General features: G+C 36.6%; 1 protein-coding gene and 1 long non-coding RNA gene across 2 annotated transcripts in view; both read right to left on the bottom strand.

Annotated features, from left to right (window-relative positions):
* The window catches only part of LOC141759838 (uncharacterized), a 211341-nt gene that overhangs the window by 101022 nt on the left and 91560 nt on the right, over positions 1-18759 (bottom strand).
* Positions 7489-14945, bottom strand: LOC141759871 (uncharacterized). Its single transcript, XR_012592211.1, has 3 exons — positions 14773-14945; positions 9240-9367; positions 7489-7632 (listed from the first exon to the last, which is right to left on the bottom strand). It is a non-coding gene; the product is annotated as an uncharacterized LOC141759871 (long non-coding RNA).

Below are 18759 nucleotides of genomic sequence, written 5' to 3'. Positions count from 1 at the left end.
TCACCCCCCTCCTCATCATCACCCCCCTCCTCATCATCATCACCCCCCTCCTCATCATCACCATCCATCTCTACATCATCATCACCCTCCTCATCATATCCTTCTCCCAGGAAGGCCTCCAGTACCTCTGTGTTGCTGTTTGTGCAACAGTGAAACATGTAGACTGCAGCCAGAAACTCCTGAATGCTCAGGTGAACAAAGCAGTAGACTGTTTTCTGGAAGATCACACTCTCTCTTTTGAAGATCTCTGTACAAACTCCTGAGAACACTGAGGCCTCTGTGACATCCAGACCACACCGCTCCAGGTCTTCTTGGTAGAACATGATGTTTCCTTTCTCCAGCTGTTCAAACGCCAGCCTCCCCAGCTTCAGAAGAACTTCCCTGTCAGCCTCCATCAGCTCCTGTGGACTCGTCTCACGTCCCTCACCATACTTCTGCTTCTTCCTCTTTGTCTGAACCAACAGGAAGTGTGAGTACATGTCAGTCAGGGTCTTGGGCAGCTCTCCTCTCTGGTCTGTTGTCAACATGTGGTCCAGAACTGTAGCAGTGATCCAGCAGAAGACTGGGATTAGACACATGATGTGGAGGCTCCTGGATGTCGTGATGTGTGAGATGATTCTGCTGGACAGCTCTTCATCACTGACTCTCCTCCTGAAGTACTCCTCCTTCTGGGCGTCAGTGAAGCCTCGTACTTCTGTTACCCTGTCAACACATGCAGGAGGGATCTGATTGGCTGCTGCAGGTCGGGAAGTTATCCAGACGAGAGCTGAGGGAAGCAGATTCCCCTGGATGAGGTTTGTCAACAGCACGTTGACTGATGACTTCTGGGTCACATCAGACACAACCTTCTTGTTCTTGAAATCCAGTGAAAGTCTGCTTTCATCCAGGCCGTCAAAGATGAACAGAACTTTACAGACAGCGAGCTTCTCTGCTGTGACCTTCTGTAATGTTGGATGGAAAACACGGAGCAGCATGAGAAGACTGTACTGCTCATCTCTGATCAAGTTCAGCTCCCTGAACGAAAGCAGAACCACCAGACTGACATCTTGGTTCTCCAAGCCCGCTGCCCAGTCCAGAGTGAACTTCTGCACTGAGAAGGTTTTTCCAATGCCAGCGACGCCGTTCGTCAGAACGACTCTGATGTGTCCCTGTTGGTCAGGTAAGGCTTTAAAGATGTCCTGGCACTTGATTGGAGCGTCATGGAGGGTCTTCTTCTTGGAAGCTGTCTCAAGCTGCTTCACCTCATGTTGGGTATTAACCTCTTCACTCTGTCCCTCTGTGATGTAGAGCTCAGTGTAGATCCTGTTGAGGAGGGTTCCACTTCCTTTTTCATCACTTCCTTCAGTTCCTTCAGTCACACGTTCACATCTCTTCTTCAGACTGATCTTATGTTCATCTACAACCTCCTGCAGACCTCTATCTGCTGAAAGAGAGAGACAAGTTTGAGACAAAACACAGAAATGTATTACTTTCATTGCCAATATGAAAATAATCAATATAAGAACATATAAAGAAGTAAAGGTTATAAAGTCATCATCCCTTCTTGAAGTCAAAACTAACGTCAATGTGATTTTACATTTATTGTTAATAGTTTCTATTTTTAAAGAGAAGCATCATAAATGCTCCTTTTCCTCTCAGCCTCTGACTGTGTGTTGGTGTACATGTTTGATTGACAGCAGAGGAGGCGGAGCCTCAGCTGCTCGCCAGCAGCTCTTCATCTAAACAGCTCACTGTGGCTGTTCCTACCGCCCTGTAACATTTAAAACTCATCATATAATGCAGAATATCTTCATGTCGTGTTATGTAGACCTGTATTTACTGAATAGCACCTCTAACAAAGAACCGTGGATCTCGTTGACCAATACACTGCGTTTCCTTTAGCTGCTTCAAAATAAAAGCCCCCCGCTGGTGGACGACTATTATGAGAAGCTGTCTGGCTGTTAGTCAGTGTGACTGTCTGTCTGTGATAGAACAGTGATGCTGTTGCTTTACACACAGTTTAATAGTTCTCCATCTTCATCTATGCAGATAGAGAACAAACAGCATTCTGATTGTTAATGCAAAGACGGAGTGCTATCATAAAAACAAAACATAAAAATACATAATTATTTCTTTTGGGTTCAACAATAGTCAGTGTATTAAAACAACAAGTCCTGTTTCCAGACATGAAGACATCAGCAGACGATCTACATTCTTACTTTGGACAGTGCTGGTCTGACTGGCTGTCTGAGGTCCAGGTCTTGTTCTGGTCTGACTGGCTGTCTGAGGTCCAGGTCTTGTTCTGGATCTGGACATCAGCTCCTCCACAGAAGCATGACTCCTCTTCTTCTCTCTGTGGAGACATTACTTTATTACTAAAATCATTTGTTGATGGTTGCTGAAGAATATCCAGACTTGGCCGACACTGAAGCTCAGATGGTCACAGAGAAGAGTTAAAGTGTTGCTACTCTTCTGTTTGAATTCAGCATTCAGTCTGTGATGGAAATGTTCCTTTATTTTAACTCTCCTGCTTTAATAAACAAGAATTAGCTGATTTTCCTATCTGACTGTCTTATTGAACATTTAGTGATCTGGCTGAAGTTTGTTTATTAAAGAGGATCAACGGACATTTTTAAAACATTGATATTAAGGCTAAATAACTATATATCTACATAAAAGAACTGCAACCTGCTCATGTACGCACATACTGAGAGGAAACCACAAGGTGGCAGCGTCATCACGGTAAACAGTGACTGCCTGTCAGTGTGATATGAACGGAGTGAAGAATTTCAGCAACATTTGCAATATAAATAAACATGCTGTCACTTCTTGAATCTATTTTATGTGTTAACAATAAACACTTATGAAACAGGGAAACTGTGTCAGACCTTTCTGACTTCTTTTGTTTAACAGTAGTTATAGTTTATACAAGTGTTGTCCACTGAAACGGAGAGACCATGACAGAAAACAGCACACCAGGAAGGTATCTGGACTATTCCCATCCGTGCTCTACGTGGTCAACAATAGTCTCGGACTGTATTTATGGAATTAGTTATAGATAACGTTATTTTACCGTTTAACTAGCTAGCTCCCAATATGCCGTGTCTGTTGCTAGCATGGTCACTAGCTGCAGGATGACGTTACAACATATGCTGAAATCCTGTCATGATCTCTCCGTTTCAGTGGACAACACCTGCATAAACTATAACTACTGGAAGACTGAAGAAGTCAGAAAGGTCTGACACAGTTTCCCTGTTTCATAAGTGTTTATTGTTAACACATAAAATAGATTCAAGAAGTGACAGCATGTTTATTTATATTGCAAATGTTGTTGAGATTCTATTCTCCGTTCATATCACACTGACAGTCAGTTACTGTTTACCGTCATGACGCTGCCACCTCGTGGTTTCCTGGTGTGCCCTCTCAATATGAGCGTACATGAGCAAGTTACAGTATTGTTTCCATCATGTTATTTAGCCTCCAGAATGATATCAATGTTTTAAAAATGTCCGTTGTTGCCCTTTAATACAAACTCATCATTTTCTGCAGCTACTTCTCAGTAAAAGTCCTCCATTAAAGAGAGCTGATTGTGTCCTTTACTGATTCACAGTCACTTTGGGCAGCTTAGCTTGAGTTAGTTAGGTTTGAACTGAGGTTTGAAGTGGTCTAAATATTGAGGTGACCAGCAGTCTGAGACACACAGCAGGTAACTCTGGTGTCCTTGCTGTTACTTTTTAATGTCAATATGTTTTCTGCCACTTTCTACTGTCAACTATCAAATGAAGACATGAATTCAAATATTCTAAAAACAGAAGTGGTACAAATCTTCATCTGACCATTTCATGTCAGCAGATAGTTTAACACCAGAGATGTTTGTTCTTGACCTTCAGAAACAAGATGTGGTGCAGAGAATCTAAACTCAAAGGTCCACTTACTAATGATCCAGAGCTTTCAACTGAAAGCTCTGGATCATTAGTAAGTGGACCTTTGAGCAGATTTTTCCTTCACCATATTTTACACATGTAGTGAAAGAACAAACTCAAACCATCAACACATTATGATCAAGGTGAGCAAATACTTTCTACAGATGCTTTTTCACCACATGTTACACAGTTCTGATGTGCACTGATTCAAGATGACACCCAGTAGGTCCTAACAGCTGATTCTAGGAGGAGTCAAACCAACAACGTATTTAGAGGACCAATATGAGAAACTGAATTACACATTTGAAGCTCATTCTTCCAGATGTTGAATAGTCGTAGATCTTTAGACCATTTCACAGCTGTGAATGTAAACATTTCAGATGTGTCCCCGTTTATTTCCTGTTGCAGTGGATCTGAATGAAAACATGATTTAAATTGATGATAAATTGTGAAATGGAGGTTTTCAGGTGTTTTGCTACAGAAATACCATCAGTAGTTTGTGTGTTTGTGTTTAATCCATCTCAGGTTGAACAGTATCTGCACTAATAGTTCTGCATCAGGAATATAAATCTTTTAGTCTCAATGCTTCATCGTCCACCAGGTCAGCTTACAGTAAAAACAGTCTCTTACTTTGACTCTGAGGGTCCAGGTTCATTACTGAAGTCTGGAGGATCCTCTTTGGACCCGTCACTCTCCATAGACAGACAGCTGGGTACTGGAGACTCTGCTCTCGGTCTGGACTGAACTCTGCAAACACCAAGATGATTTGATTCACATGAATCCTTGATAAATTCTGTGAGGACAAAGACATTTCAGTAGCTCTGAACACACAAACTACTGCTACTGTCAGTAATGTGGTTTAACAGTCTGTATTAGTTTGTTTAGATTACAGCTGTTCTGGGTGACTGACAGCTGTCACAGATACGAAGAGGAAGAATGCACAAATTAATGATCTTTCTGTTATGAAAAGTGTGTTAAACTTCAGTTAGTAAATACATTTTAGTAGAAATGTAATATACAAACACACAATCAACAAAATCATGGCATTGGCATCATTTAGTTGTTCAATCATTCAGTATCTTCCCAGACGGTGAAGAAGAGAGCGAGTGAGAGAGAGTCGGTGTTGTTGAGATAATTCTGGTCTCATTTGTGGTCTGATAAACAGAAATTCATCTAAACTGGGTTGAACAACGATGCCATCTGGTTGCCATGGTGATGAATGACGTCTGACTATTAACCACCCCCCCATTCTCTGTTTGAGGAAGAGCGTTAACCAAAAAACAGGATGGGGGGGGCTTTAATTCTCTTTCTGTCACGAAAAGTTTGTTCAACTTCAGTTAGCAAATACATTTTAGTAGAAGTTTTAAAATAGAATCACAAAATCAACAGAAAACAGTTTTGGTGGAGGAAAGTGAAAATGAGTCCTATAAATGAGTTAGTAGCAGCTCTCTTACTTTGACTCTGAGGGTCCAGCTTCATTACTGAAGGTCAGAGGATCATCTTTAGACTGATCAGTCTTCAGAGACAGACAGCCAGAGACTAGAGACTCTGCTCCGTCCTCCTCTTCCTCCACACAATCACTCATCTTCTGATCTGAAGTCAGCCTGAGAGGTTAAAGCAGGACACTGACTGTGAACATGAACAGGAAGAGTGCAAGAGACACAGGCAAGACTGAGAGAACAGGAAGTAACACACAACCTCTCTCTAACACACACACACACACACACACACACACACACACACACGGTATACAGTATAATAAAACCAGCCAGCGCTCCACCTGGTCACTTCTCTTTAAGTCTCTGCTTGTTTTCTTACAGCAGGTTTAATGAGGATTATTCAGCCAATCACAACGTTGTGTTCACAGATGAATCAAACTGTTGAGTTCATTCTAACATTTCTCTCCTCTACAGTCCACAGGGAGGAAACTGACTCAGAGACTTCAACAGTGAAGTAATAAAATGTTGGATTAACACTCACCCTGCTTCAGTCTACAGTCTTCAGTCTTCATCCTTCTGCTCCGTCGACTCAAATGGCGTCTGGACTGACTGAACACTTCCTCTTTCAGGTTCCCTCTCTGTTCTCATGTTCTTACATCACCTGGTCAGCGTGACTCCTCCTCTCTCCATTTACAGGAAACCTTTGAGTCAGAGTTTATCTACGAGAGTTTGTGTGTGTTACTCACTAATCAGCTTTTTAACACGGTGTGTTTATGAGAATCTCTTTTAGCTTGAACAGGTTGAATTAAAATGAGTTTTGGTCAAATGTTATCTAATTTTTATGTTTAAATCATGTCAATAAATCAGTTTAGTTAGTAACCAGAAATGACACATCTTCTAACTTCAACAACAAAATATTTTTATTTTCGTGTAACACTATCAAGTTTCAGATTGACTAAAGAAACAGTCAACAGATAAAGACTAGCCTGACTGAGAAGATGATCATGCACTATAACGTTTAAATGTTTATATCTAATAATTATGTTAAGGACAACGATTTTTATACAGTAAACAGTATTTGGTAGTTGTTAATTCAATGAACAGTATTTGAACCTAGTGATCTTAGTAAGTGTAGTTAGCTGACAGGTAATGTAACTAACAGCTAACTAAACATAGTTATTTTACTAAGTGTAGTTAGCTGACAGGTAATGTAACTAACAGCTAACTAAACATAGTTATTTTACTAAGTGTAGTTAGCTGACAGGTAATGTAACTAACAGCTAACTAAACATAGTTATTTTACTAAGTGTAGTTAGCTGACAGGTAATGTAGCTAACAGCTAACTAAACCTAGTTATTTTGGTAAGTGTAGTTAGCTGGGGGATATTGTAACTAAAAACACACTAAACCTAGTTATTTTACTAAGTGTAGTTAGCTGACAGGTAACGTAGTTAACAGCTTATTAAAGCTAGCCTTCTAGAAGCTTCCAGGCAAACAGCTGGCTGTGCACAATGCGCCTGCACAGACAGAGCGGTTAGGCAGGCCTTCATGAAGGCTAAACGTTATAAAGGTTATTATAGATTAAACTAGCAGCAGTATATAATAATAAATGATGTATTATTATAGATTAAACCAAAAGCAGTATATATATATATATATTTATATTTCTTATGTAACAATTATGTAGTAATGTCAAATATTATAGAGTGAAAACTGTTGACTGGGACGTTGTTTCTCAGATGAAACGTCTCTGTGTAGTTTCTCTGTGATTATTTTTGGAGGCTTTGAGCACCAGGAATGAAAATCAAATTCACTTCAAGGAGGTATGAGGGGAAATGTTTTTTCGGGGGGTGAGTTGGGTTTAACAAAAAGAACTTAAATCAAAATTTGTTTCATTTTTAAACACTTTTAATACCAAGCACATAACCAGCTGAACTCAAACAATGAATGTGTGCTGTGTCTTTCTGAACTGTCCAAATCCTCCTTGATGAATGTGCATTAACCAGCATGTCCCTCCTACTACCAAAGGTCCACTGTGAGGACTGGAACCAGCCTCAGGCTCGTCAAAACGGAGGACACACTCCCAGACATGCTGAGTTTGGTCTCCTGGGTTCCATGCAGAAGAGGAATCCTTTGCCATCGGAAGAAAACACCAGAGACACATTCACAGCCCATTTTCCCCAAACCCACGGTGAGCAGAGATACGTTGAGGCGGTCTGCGGAACATCTACGCCACCGCGGGGATGAAATACTGCAGGGACACGTCTTCATGCAGCAGAATCAGGTGTTTTTCTGAAATTGGTTATACGTAGCAACGGTCTGTTATACAAAGCAACGGTCTGTTATACGTAGCAACGGTCTGTTATACATAGCAACGGTCTGTTATACAAAGCAACGGTCTGTTATACGTAGCAACGGTCTGTTATACATAGCAACAGTCTGTTATACATAGCAACGGTCTGTTATACGTAGCAACGGTCTGTTATACGTAGCAACGGTCTGTTATACAAAGCAACGGTCTGTTGTACGTAGCAACGGTCTGTTATACAAAGCAACGGTCTGTTATACAAAGCAACGGTCTGTTATACGTAGCAACGGTCTGTTATACGTAGCAACGGTCTGTTATACGTAACAACGGTCTGTTATACGTAGCAACGGTCTGTTATACGTAGCAACGGTCTGGTATACGTAACAACGGTCTGTTATACGTAGCAACGGTCTGTGATATACATAGCAACGGTCTGTTATATGTAGCAACGGTCTGTTATACGTAGCAACGGTCTGTTATACGTAGCAACGGTCTGTTATACGTAGCACTGGTCTGTTATTTGAGCAACGGTCTGTTATACGTAACAATGGTCTGTTATACATAGCAAACAGTCTGTTATACGTAGCAACAGGCTGTTATACAAAGCAACGGTCTGTTATACGTAGCAACGGTCTGTTATACGTAGCAACGGTCTGTTATACATAACAACCGTCTGTTATACATGACAACGGTCTGTTATACGTAGCACCGGTCTGTTATACATAGCAACGGTCTGTTATACGTAGCAACGGTCTGTTATGCAAAAGAATAAATAAATGTGGAAATATAAAGAGAAATAAAATATAAAAGAATAATTCTAAACATTTTGATTTATTTGTCAATTTATTTCTGTATATATTTATTCATATATTTTTTGCATATATATATTTGCATATAAATTAGTATTTTTTCTCTATATATTTTTAAATAAAAGTCATCAGTTCATGTGTACAGGAATTGACTATTATGCAGGAAGGCCCGCCCAAAGCCAGTTGATTGACAGCTTGTTCCTTCAAGGAATAGCAAAAGCAATGTGGAAAAATAAATAAATGACATTATAATATAAAAAAGAATAATATATACATATACAAAAAGAGTAATTTATATGCAAAAAATACATATATATTTAAAATAATACAGAAATAAATCTGAAAATAAAAGAAAAAATGCTTATAATTATTCTTTTATATTTTGTTAATTGTCTTTATTCCACATTTATTTTTTCTTTAAATTTTTTCTCTCTTTATATTTCACATTTATTTATTTACTTATATATTCTTTTAATTATTCCTCTTTACATTTCCAGGTTTATTTTCTTATTCTTTTACAGATGTATTCTTTATTATGGCACTCCTATGACTGCGGTCCATACAAACGTCCATTCACTGATGGAGGTATAGAACTAATCATTTATTCAAACACAGAGACATTATCTCTGCTGTCATGCTAATAACAAACAATGAATTGATGAGTAAATTAAAGAACACAGCCACAGAGTTGCCCTTTAAGATGTGATCAGGTGTCCGTCTCCATCCCATCGGCATCCTGTGACTGTGTTTTATTTCCCGACAGGTGAAACTGGAGCTCTTACCTGTGACAGCTCACACCACATGCTGACGCCTCCGTTGACCACTTTACCGGACAGAACGAAGAACAGGTTGTCTGGAGTCAGTGGCAGGACGCACATCTTCGTCAGCTTTGAGATGGTGGTGATGACTCCTGGTGAGCACGAGGAAGAGCAAAGTTATAAACCAAAACAAATAGACTGGATTGATTTGATGTTCTTCTTCTCTCCTTCAATAATCACGATTCTAACAGAGATAAGAACAGTAGAATTCATACACCACATATTTCACCATGTGCTGCACACACACAGTACTGTGAAAAAAATATCCAAAGATTATTAGTAAAATATGTGAAAAAATATTGAAAAAAATATCCTAAAAAAGTCCGAAAATTATTCGTCAAATATGTTAAATACTCAAAAATTGTTCAAGAAAATCTGGTAAAATGTCTTTGTGTTTTTCTGCTGTGTGGCACAAAAGAGAAGAACTGCAGTTTTTTCATGATGGTTACGGCTGTCAGTTGTACCGACAACACGACATTAAACTTAAAAATTAAAAATAAAACATTGTTAAAAATGTTAAAATAAAAAATAAAAAATAGAAATAATTTTTTTTTTTTAAATTAAGAAATAAATGAAATAAAAAAACAACTTCAACTTCAAAATTAAAAATTAAAAATTAAAAATTAAAAATTAAAAATTAAAAATGAATATGAAAAATAAATAAAAAATTAAAAATAGAAATAGAAAAAAAATAAAAATAGTGAAAAATAAATGAAATAAAAAACAACTTCAACTGGAATTTAAAAACGCGTTTTGCTGCTCTCTGGCACAAAAGAGAGGAACTGCAGTTATTTCATGGTGGTAACGGCTGTCAGATGTGCCAACAACACAACCTCAAATTTAAAAATTCAAAATAAAACATTATTAAAAATTCTAAAATTAAAAGAATAAAAATAAATATGAAAAATAAATTAAAAAATTAAAAATTAAAAATTAAAAACAAATGAAATAAAAAATTTCCCAGTTGAGGTGGTTCGGGCATCTAGCACGGATGCCTCCTGGGCGCCTCCCTTGGGAGGTGTTCCAGGCACGACCAGCTGGGAGGAAACCACGGGGAAGACCCAGGACTAGATGGAGAGATTATATCTCTACTCTGGCCTGGGAACGCCTCGGGATCCCCCAGTCAGAGCTGGTTAATGTGGCCCGGGAAAGGGAAGTTTGGGGTCCCCTGCTGGAGCTGTTGCCCCCGCGACCCGATCCCGGATAAGCGGTTGAAGATGGATGGATGGATGAAATTAAAAATTAAAAAAAAGTAAAAAAAATAAATGAAATAAAAAATAACTTCAACTGGAATTTAAAAACGCATTTTGCTGCTCTCTGGCACAAAAGAGAGGAACTGCAGTTATTTCATGATGGTTACGGCTGTCAGTTGTGCAAACAACACAAGATTAAACTTAAAAATTAAAAATAAAACATTATTAAAAATGTTAAAATTCAAAATTCAAAATAAATATGAAAAATAAATACAAAATAAAAAATAAAAATAGAAATAAATAAATGAAATAAAAAACAATTTCAGCAAGAATTTAAAAACGCGTTTTGCTGCTCTCTGGCAGAAAAGAGAGGAACTGCAGTTATTTCATGATGGTTACAGCTGTCAGTTGTGCAAACAACACAAGATTAAACTTAAAAATTAAAAATAAAACATTATTAAAAATGTTAAAATTCAAAATTCAAAATAAATATGAAAAATAAATAAAAAATAAAAAATAAAAATAGAAATAAATAAATGAAATAAAAAACAATTTCAGCAAGAATTTAAAAACGCATTTTGCTGCTCTCTGGCAGAAAAGAGAGGAACTGCAGTTATTTCATGATGGTTACAGCTGTCAGTTGTGTCAACAACACAACCTCAAATTTAAAAATTAAAAATAAAACATTATTAAAAATGTTAAAATTTTAAATTTAAAATAAATATGAAAAATAAATTTAAAAAAAAATAGAAATAGAAAAAAAAAAAAAAATAGGAAAAAATAAATGAAATAAAAAACAACTTCAACTGGAATTGAAAAACTGGTTTTGCTGCTCTCTGGCACAAAAGAGAGGAACTGCAGTTTTTTCATGATGGTTACAGCTGTCAGTTGTGCAAACAACACAAGATTAAACTTAAAAATTAAAAATAAAACATTATTAAAAATGTTAAAATTCAAAATTCAAAATAAATATGAAAAATAAATAAAAAATAAAAAATAAAAATAGAAATAAATAAATGAAATAAAAAACAATTTCAGCAAGAATTTAAAAACGCGTTTTGCTGCTCTCTGGCAGAAAAGAGAGGAACTGCAATTATTTCATGATGGTTACGGCTGTCAGTTGTGTCAACAACACAACCTCAAATTTAAAAATTTAAAATAAAACATTATTAAAAATGTTAAAATTAAAAATTTAAAATAAATATGAAAAATAAATTTAAAAAAAAATAGAAATAGAAAAAAAAAAAAAAATAGGAAAAAATAAATGAAATAAAAAACAACTTCAACTGGAATTGAAAAACGCGTTTTGCTGCTCTCTGGCACAAAAGAGAGGAACTGCAGTTTTTTCATGATGTAACGGCTGTCAGTTGTGCCAACAACACAACATTAAACTTAAAAATTAAAAATAAAACATGATACAAAATATGTGAAAAAAAATCTGAAAAATATGTATAAAATATTCAAAAAATGTCAGAAAAGTATTAGTAAAATCTGTAACATCTATTTTTAAATGGGACTTTCTACAAGCTAAAAGCATGAAAAAACATTCAGAAATATGTGAAACATGTCCAAAAATTGTTAGTAAAATATCCGAAAAATATAGGAAAATGTCTGAAAAATATTTTTAAAATATGAGAAAACAAAGCAAAGTAACATTTGTAAAGAGGACTTACTACAAGCTGAAAGCATGAAAAAAAAATTCAGAAATATGTGAAAAATATCCCCAAAAAATGTCTGAAAATGATTAGTGAGAAATATCCCTAAAAGTACGAAAATGATTAGTAAAATATGTGGAAAAAAGTCAAAAATATCAATGCAATTATGAATATTTTCATAATTAATTACTCATTTTCTCACTTGGGGACGCTACAGTTGCTCTAATATGCATGAATAAATATAAGGAAAATAGAAATAAAGGATTATGTAAATAATGTTCATAATGCTACAATATAAAACACAATATATGTAGAGAAATATAAATTAATAAGAAATGAGAAATCTGTACAAATATGTGCACACATATAATATATAACCAATAAGTAAATAATAAAATAAATAACTAAATAATTGCTGATTAGTGGGATCCATCTCCATGTTTCAGAATGTGATGTAATATATAAAGATAAAAAACATAAGAATAAATAAATGTGGAAATATAAAGAGAAATAAATAAAAGAATAAAAAGTAAAGAAAAATATGTGTAACTATAAAGAGAAATAAAATATAAAAGAATAACTATAAGCATTTTCATTTATTTGTTAATTTATTTCTGTATCTTTTAAATATATATTTATTTATGTTTTGCATATACATTTTTTTTTTTCTTTATATGATTTTAAATAAAAGTCATCAGTTCATGTCAGTTGATTGACAGCTTGTTGCTTCAAGGAATAGCAAAAGCAATGTTAAAATAAATAAATAGACATTATATAAAAATGAATAATATATACATAAATGCATACACAAAAAGAGTCTGTACAAATATGTGCACACATATAATATATAATCCCAGTTTAAATAATATAATAAATAACTAAATACTTGCTGATTAGTGGGATCTATCTCCATGTTGCAGAATTTCATCTTAAATTATTGTTTTCAGTTTGAGTTTAAACTAATATAACAGAATAGCTGCAAGTTCTATTTCATACATTGATTAAATATCAATAATTTAATTATTGTATTGAAAGAAGAAAATACTCAAGACCTCCAATGATCTTTTCGGATAAGATATAACTTTAAATTAAACTAAAAATTATTAGTAAAATATGTGAAAAATATTGAAAAATATCCTAATATTGTTCTTAAAATCTTGTCTGAAAATTATTAGTGAAAATATTTAAATAAATAAGAAATGAGAAATCTGTACAAATATGTGCACACATACAATATATAATCCCAGTTTAAATAATATAATAAATAACTAAATACTTGCTGATTAGTGGGATCTATCTCCATGTTGCAGAATGTCATCTTAAATGATTGTTTTCAGTTTGAGTTTAAACTAATATAACAGAATAGTTGTATTTCATACATTGATTAAATCTCCATAATGTAATGATGAATACTCCAGACCTGCAGTGATGTTGTGTGATCAGAGATCACTTTAATGTGGTTCTCTATAGAGCTGAAAGCATTAAGTGGTGGACACACTGCCCGCATGAGACGCGCATCTATTTTATAGAATAGAAGGCTCGCCTATTTTACACGCGAGTCACTCGCGTCTCGGCTGCGTGTCCCAGCAGCAACAGACAGTGAAGGTGATCTAGTGACAGTATATGGACATCATACCAGCTACATAATACAGTTTACATGTCTAGACATCTGTAGAATATGTCACAGACAGTGAAGGTGATCTATTGACTGTATATTAACTTCATAACAGCAAGACTTTACTACAGTTTCGAGGTCTATCTGTAGAATATGTTACGGAGATGAAAAAAAGTTAAGTAAACTTGTTTTTAAATCAAAACTTCCTGCTTTCATTTCAAAATAAAAGCCCTCAGGCGTTTTTTCTATAGACAGAATCCCTTCATTTGTTAACACAAGGCTTTTATTCTGAAATATGAGCAGTCAGTGCTGTGGAACACACAGTCACTTTGAGAGCTCAAAGAATTGATAAAGTTTGGGGTTTAAATCAACACTTCCTGCTTTCATTTAGAAATAAAAACCCTAAAGCGGGTTTTCTTTGCACAGAATTCCTTCATTTGTTAACACGAGGCTTTTATTCTGAAATATGTGCCGGACAGTGATGTGGAACAAGCAGTGACTTGGAAAGCATCATAAATGAATACAGTACGGAGTTTTAATTGTGGATTATTACTATTATTTACTAATTACCACACGTTTCTGAACGTTAAATGGCCATTAAAAGGCAAACTCTATGCAGAAAGAAAGGGCTGACAGCAGCAGCAGAAACACAGCTGACAGGCAGCCGACACGCAGCCACCTGCATCCCGCAGCCACCACGCGCTCCTGGCGTTGGTAGTGTGCCCATGGCTTTAGTCTAGTAACAGATCAGAGCAGCTGGACTGGATTCACTCCGGATCAACGGCTGATCTGGACTCTGAGTTCTCGTCGTAGACCTCCATTAAACGGCTCTTTGAGGGATATTCAGCATTTATTTCACCACTTCTTGTCAGCCGAACAGAAAACAGTCACTGCCGCTTCACAAAGCGCTCAGACCCGTCTGAGTTCAGAGCGCTGTGATGTGATTATTCCTCTCTAACGAACAGAAAGGAGAGTTTTCCTGGTGGAGTCTGGTGGAAGCGAACCGTTAGAGGAGGCGGAAGTGACGTACTTACAGGTGAAATGGTGGAGACACGCGACGTCACTGATTCTCCCTCGAAGCTTCATGTTGAGCTGTGACGTAGAGACATAGTGACATAGTGACATAGAGACGTAGTGACGTAGTGACGTGACGGGAACTTTAACGGTGAAGCTGCTGAGCTGAGAACTTCTTCTTCGTCTTCTTCTTCTTCTTTGGTGTTTATTGTTGGTTGGTAAACCAGCTTAGAGGTGCATTACCTCCACCTGCTGGACTGGAGGTGGAGCAGGAGATAGGCAGGAAAATAAATTAAATAAAATAAATAAATAAAAAACAATAAATAAAAAATAATAATTAATAATTATAATAATAATTAAATTCTCTCCATTATTCCTGTTGTCCTTAAATAATTAATTAGAAGATTGTGTTCTTTCTTAGAGGTCTTTCCTAGCAGATTGTAATATTTCCATCATCTACTCCTGATAGCAATTCCCTTCTTTCTTTGTCATATTTGCTGCACTCTATAAGAACATGCTTGACAGTTTCTGGTTTATTACAGTGCGTGCATAGTCCAGTTGGGTGCTTGCCTATTCTATGGAGTGTTTGGTTTAATCCTGTATGTCCTATTCTCAGACGGGTAATGACCATCTCTTTGGTTCAGGAAGTGGTTCAGATCTTCACTGGTTAACCCAGGGCTCAGCAACCTTTACTATCAAAAATATATATAAAATCTGTCTGGAGCCGCAAAACATGTGATCATTGTGATGAAGGTAACACAGTTTATAGTCTAAGTATATAGTATATAAGTCTAATGCAGTGAGGGCCAAAGAGACAATGTACGACGGAGTATTAGGGCCACATTGAGGGAAAAAACATCTGAGATTTACAGAATAAAGTCGGAATATTATGAGAATAAAGTCATAACTTTACAAGAAAAAAAGAAAATATCATGTAAAATTACTACTTTATAATATTATGACTTTATTCTCTAAATCTCAGATTTATTTTTTTTCCTCAATGTGGCCCTAATACTCCGTCGTACCGTCGTACCATAGACCTACAACAATGATCAATAAAAACTTAAATGTAAACAAAAAAAACAGCTTTTCATTTCCATTTTTTAAAAATCAACAGGGAGCCGCTGGAGAGGAGCTGAAGAGACGCATGTGGCTCCGGAGCCGCAGGTTGCTGACCCCTGGGTTAAACCAATAACACAGAACACTAATATTACCCCTCCTGCCATTATTATATTACACCACACTACTATACAATTATTGACCAATTGGATTGGTTTACACACATAAGATGCATTACTCATAAAACAATTACAGTTTATTATACATGTACTGTATGTTATATACTCATAATATACTTACTAGAACATATACATTATATGATATATTATATAGATATAAATGGATTACATGGTAATATATATTTTGTCATTGTTTATAGTCATTCCCAACAGCCTTTACTGGCTCTAAATACAGAATATCACAGATCACATGGTTCAGATCATATCTGCCTGTTTTACACTCTTTGACCACCAGGTGGTTTCGTGCACATGAAGCCTCCAGAAATGAAATGAACCCTTTAACGAACCAATTTGCTGGAAAGCTTCAACTGAGACGGGAACTTTAACGGTGAAGCCGCTGAGCTGAGAACTTCTTCATCACTTTGACTTCACGCGGAAGAGGAGAACAGTAGCATTCACACACCACATGTTTCACCATATGCTGCACACAGTTTTGTGAAAAAATTATCCAAAAATTATTAGAAAAATATGTGAAAAATATCCTAATATTGTTCTAAAAATCAGGGAAAATGTCTGAAAAAATATGTGAAAAAATCCGAAAAATGTGTAAAATATTCGAAAAAATGTCTGAAGATTATTAGTGAAAAATATCCTTAAAACGTACGAAAATTATTAGTAAAATAGGTGAAAAATATATTTTACTACTAATAATAATACTAATTAAAAAATGCGAGAAAAATATTGAAAAATATCCGAAAATTGTTCGAAAAATCAGGAAAAATGTCTGAAACTAAACACACGAAAAAGCTGTGGAAAGGAAACCAGTAGCGACGGTGTGAGTCGGCCAATGCAACCGGTTGTTTTATTTATAAAGCAACCGCTTTATTTCTTAAGACACAACATGACATTTATCTATTAGACTTCTGCTCCTCCTCATGACTCTGTTTTCAGGCTTCAGTAAATCTAGCTCATGACGGGAGACTTTGACCAATCACAGGTCAGTTCAGGTTCCTATTGGCTGTGCTCCGGCTGGTGGGCGGTGCTTGGTATCTCCTCAACTTGATCACTACAAGATGATTCTGAGAACATGTGAGGAGAGAAATAGACATTACAGAAACAGAATATTGATTCATATGTGAAAATATGATTTGTGGCTTCTGGACGCCGACAGTAACGTTAATATTACCGTTGCTTAGCAGCGGCGTTCTCACCACTTAACCACTTGAAGGCCACGCACACATGGTGTACATGACTTCCCGTGTTGTAAACATGAGCTCACCAGTTTCACCTGAAGGCACCATCTGTTCCAGATAAGAGAACAAAGTCTTGTCGTTGCCTTTAAAAGGTCTTTGTCCACACTGTTAATTACAGTTGTTGCATTAGAACAACTGTCACAGACAAGAAGCTCCTATCTGTGTTTCAGTTGAGGTCTCGTTTAATAACAGCCTCTGTCTGTTCTAGTTCATGTTTGCAGACACCATCTCTTAATGGAATAGTTTCACTGCTCAACATCCATCCAATGAGTCCAACTTTGGTTCCATCACAGTGTGAAATGAAATCTTTATTGTAGGCACAAGTTACAGAAGATCTACTGACGAATGAAATGACCAAACAACCAAAAACCCAGCAGGGAAAAAGGAGCACGTTATTATCACGTTAACTAATTAAAACTTAATTAATAACTTCAGAAAATTATCAATAAGAAGGCAGTCCCAAAACATATAGAGATGTCAGGAGCTCTCTATCGCAGGTCTTCATCACCAACAACACATCGGAAGTTATCCCAAGTAAATGACTATAAAATGTTGAGACCAAACCACAAGAGCTTGAAAATGAATTCACTTTTCCTCCAAACTTCAGTGAATCACCTTCAGAGTGAAAGTCCACACAGGCTTCCACGACGGGATTTATCATTTAAAGATAACAATAAGTGATGTGAGTCTCTGAAACAGCCAGATATTACAGAGATTCATCATCACACTCCAGCTTCTTGCTTTTGTTTCAGCCTAAGTTCTGAAAAACCCCGGATCCACCTTACGGAGAGCAGCGATCAGAACTGAGCTGGCTTCAGTTCCCTTTCTTCGTACCGTGTCGATCAGGTTTCGTGCTTTATCTGCCCTGGAATTTGTTCTGATTGACTGCATTTCCTCATCGTTTATAACGCGACGCTGAAAGAATTCATCCAGAAGCTTGTTCAGATTAGGATCAGACATTCCCTCTACAAACTTTGTTCGAACCAACCGCAGCCTCTCCTCTGGTGGGACGCGGTCCTCTGCCGGGACGCTGTCCTCTGGTGGGACGCTGTCCTCTGCTGGGACGTTCCTCTGAGGGATTTCCATTGTTAGATCTGGGAGATAACCAGGGAAAAAAACAACAATGACTTTTAAAGAGCAATTCAACTGAAATGAAACGTCATGTTTCTGTACAGCAACATGTCTGCTCTGTAAATCAGTTGTTCTGTGTTCAAAATCAGAAACCAAAAGGGAGACATTCATATTTTATATTTTTTGGTTTCATGATTCTTCTCTGTGGTGAGTGCATGTTCTCCCCGTGTCGCCTTTGGTTTGGCCGACAAGTCGCACTCGAACACACCACAAAGACGACAGCCGGCGGTCAGTTAGCACGTACGTTCTGCTCCTGTCACTGGGGTCTAAACTGTGCAGGAGGATGAAGCCTTTACCTGTCAGATGCACTTCATATTTCCAGATGTCCGTACCCTCTTGATCCCGGACCATCAAAGTCACTTTCTCTGGGATCGTAGTCATTGAA

The sequence above is a fragment of the Sebastes fasciatus genome, chromosome 21 (genome assembly GCF_043250625.1).
Source record: "Sebastes fasciatus isolate fSebFas1 chromosome 21, fSebFas1.pri, whole genome shotgun sequence".
NCBI classification, from domain to species: Eukaryota; Metazoa; Chordata; class Actinopteri; order Perciformes; family Sebastidae; genus Sebastes; species Sebastes fasciatus.
Note: the sequence above shows the minus strand (reverse complement) of the source record. Positions and strands in the feature narration are given on the sequence as shown.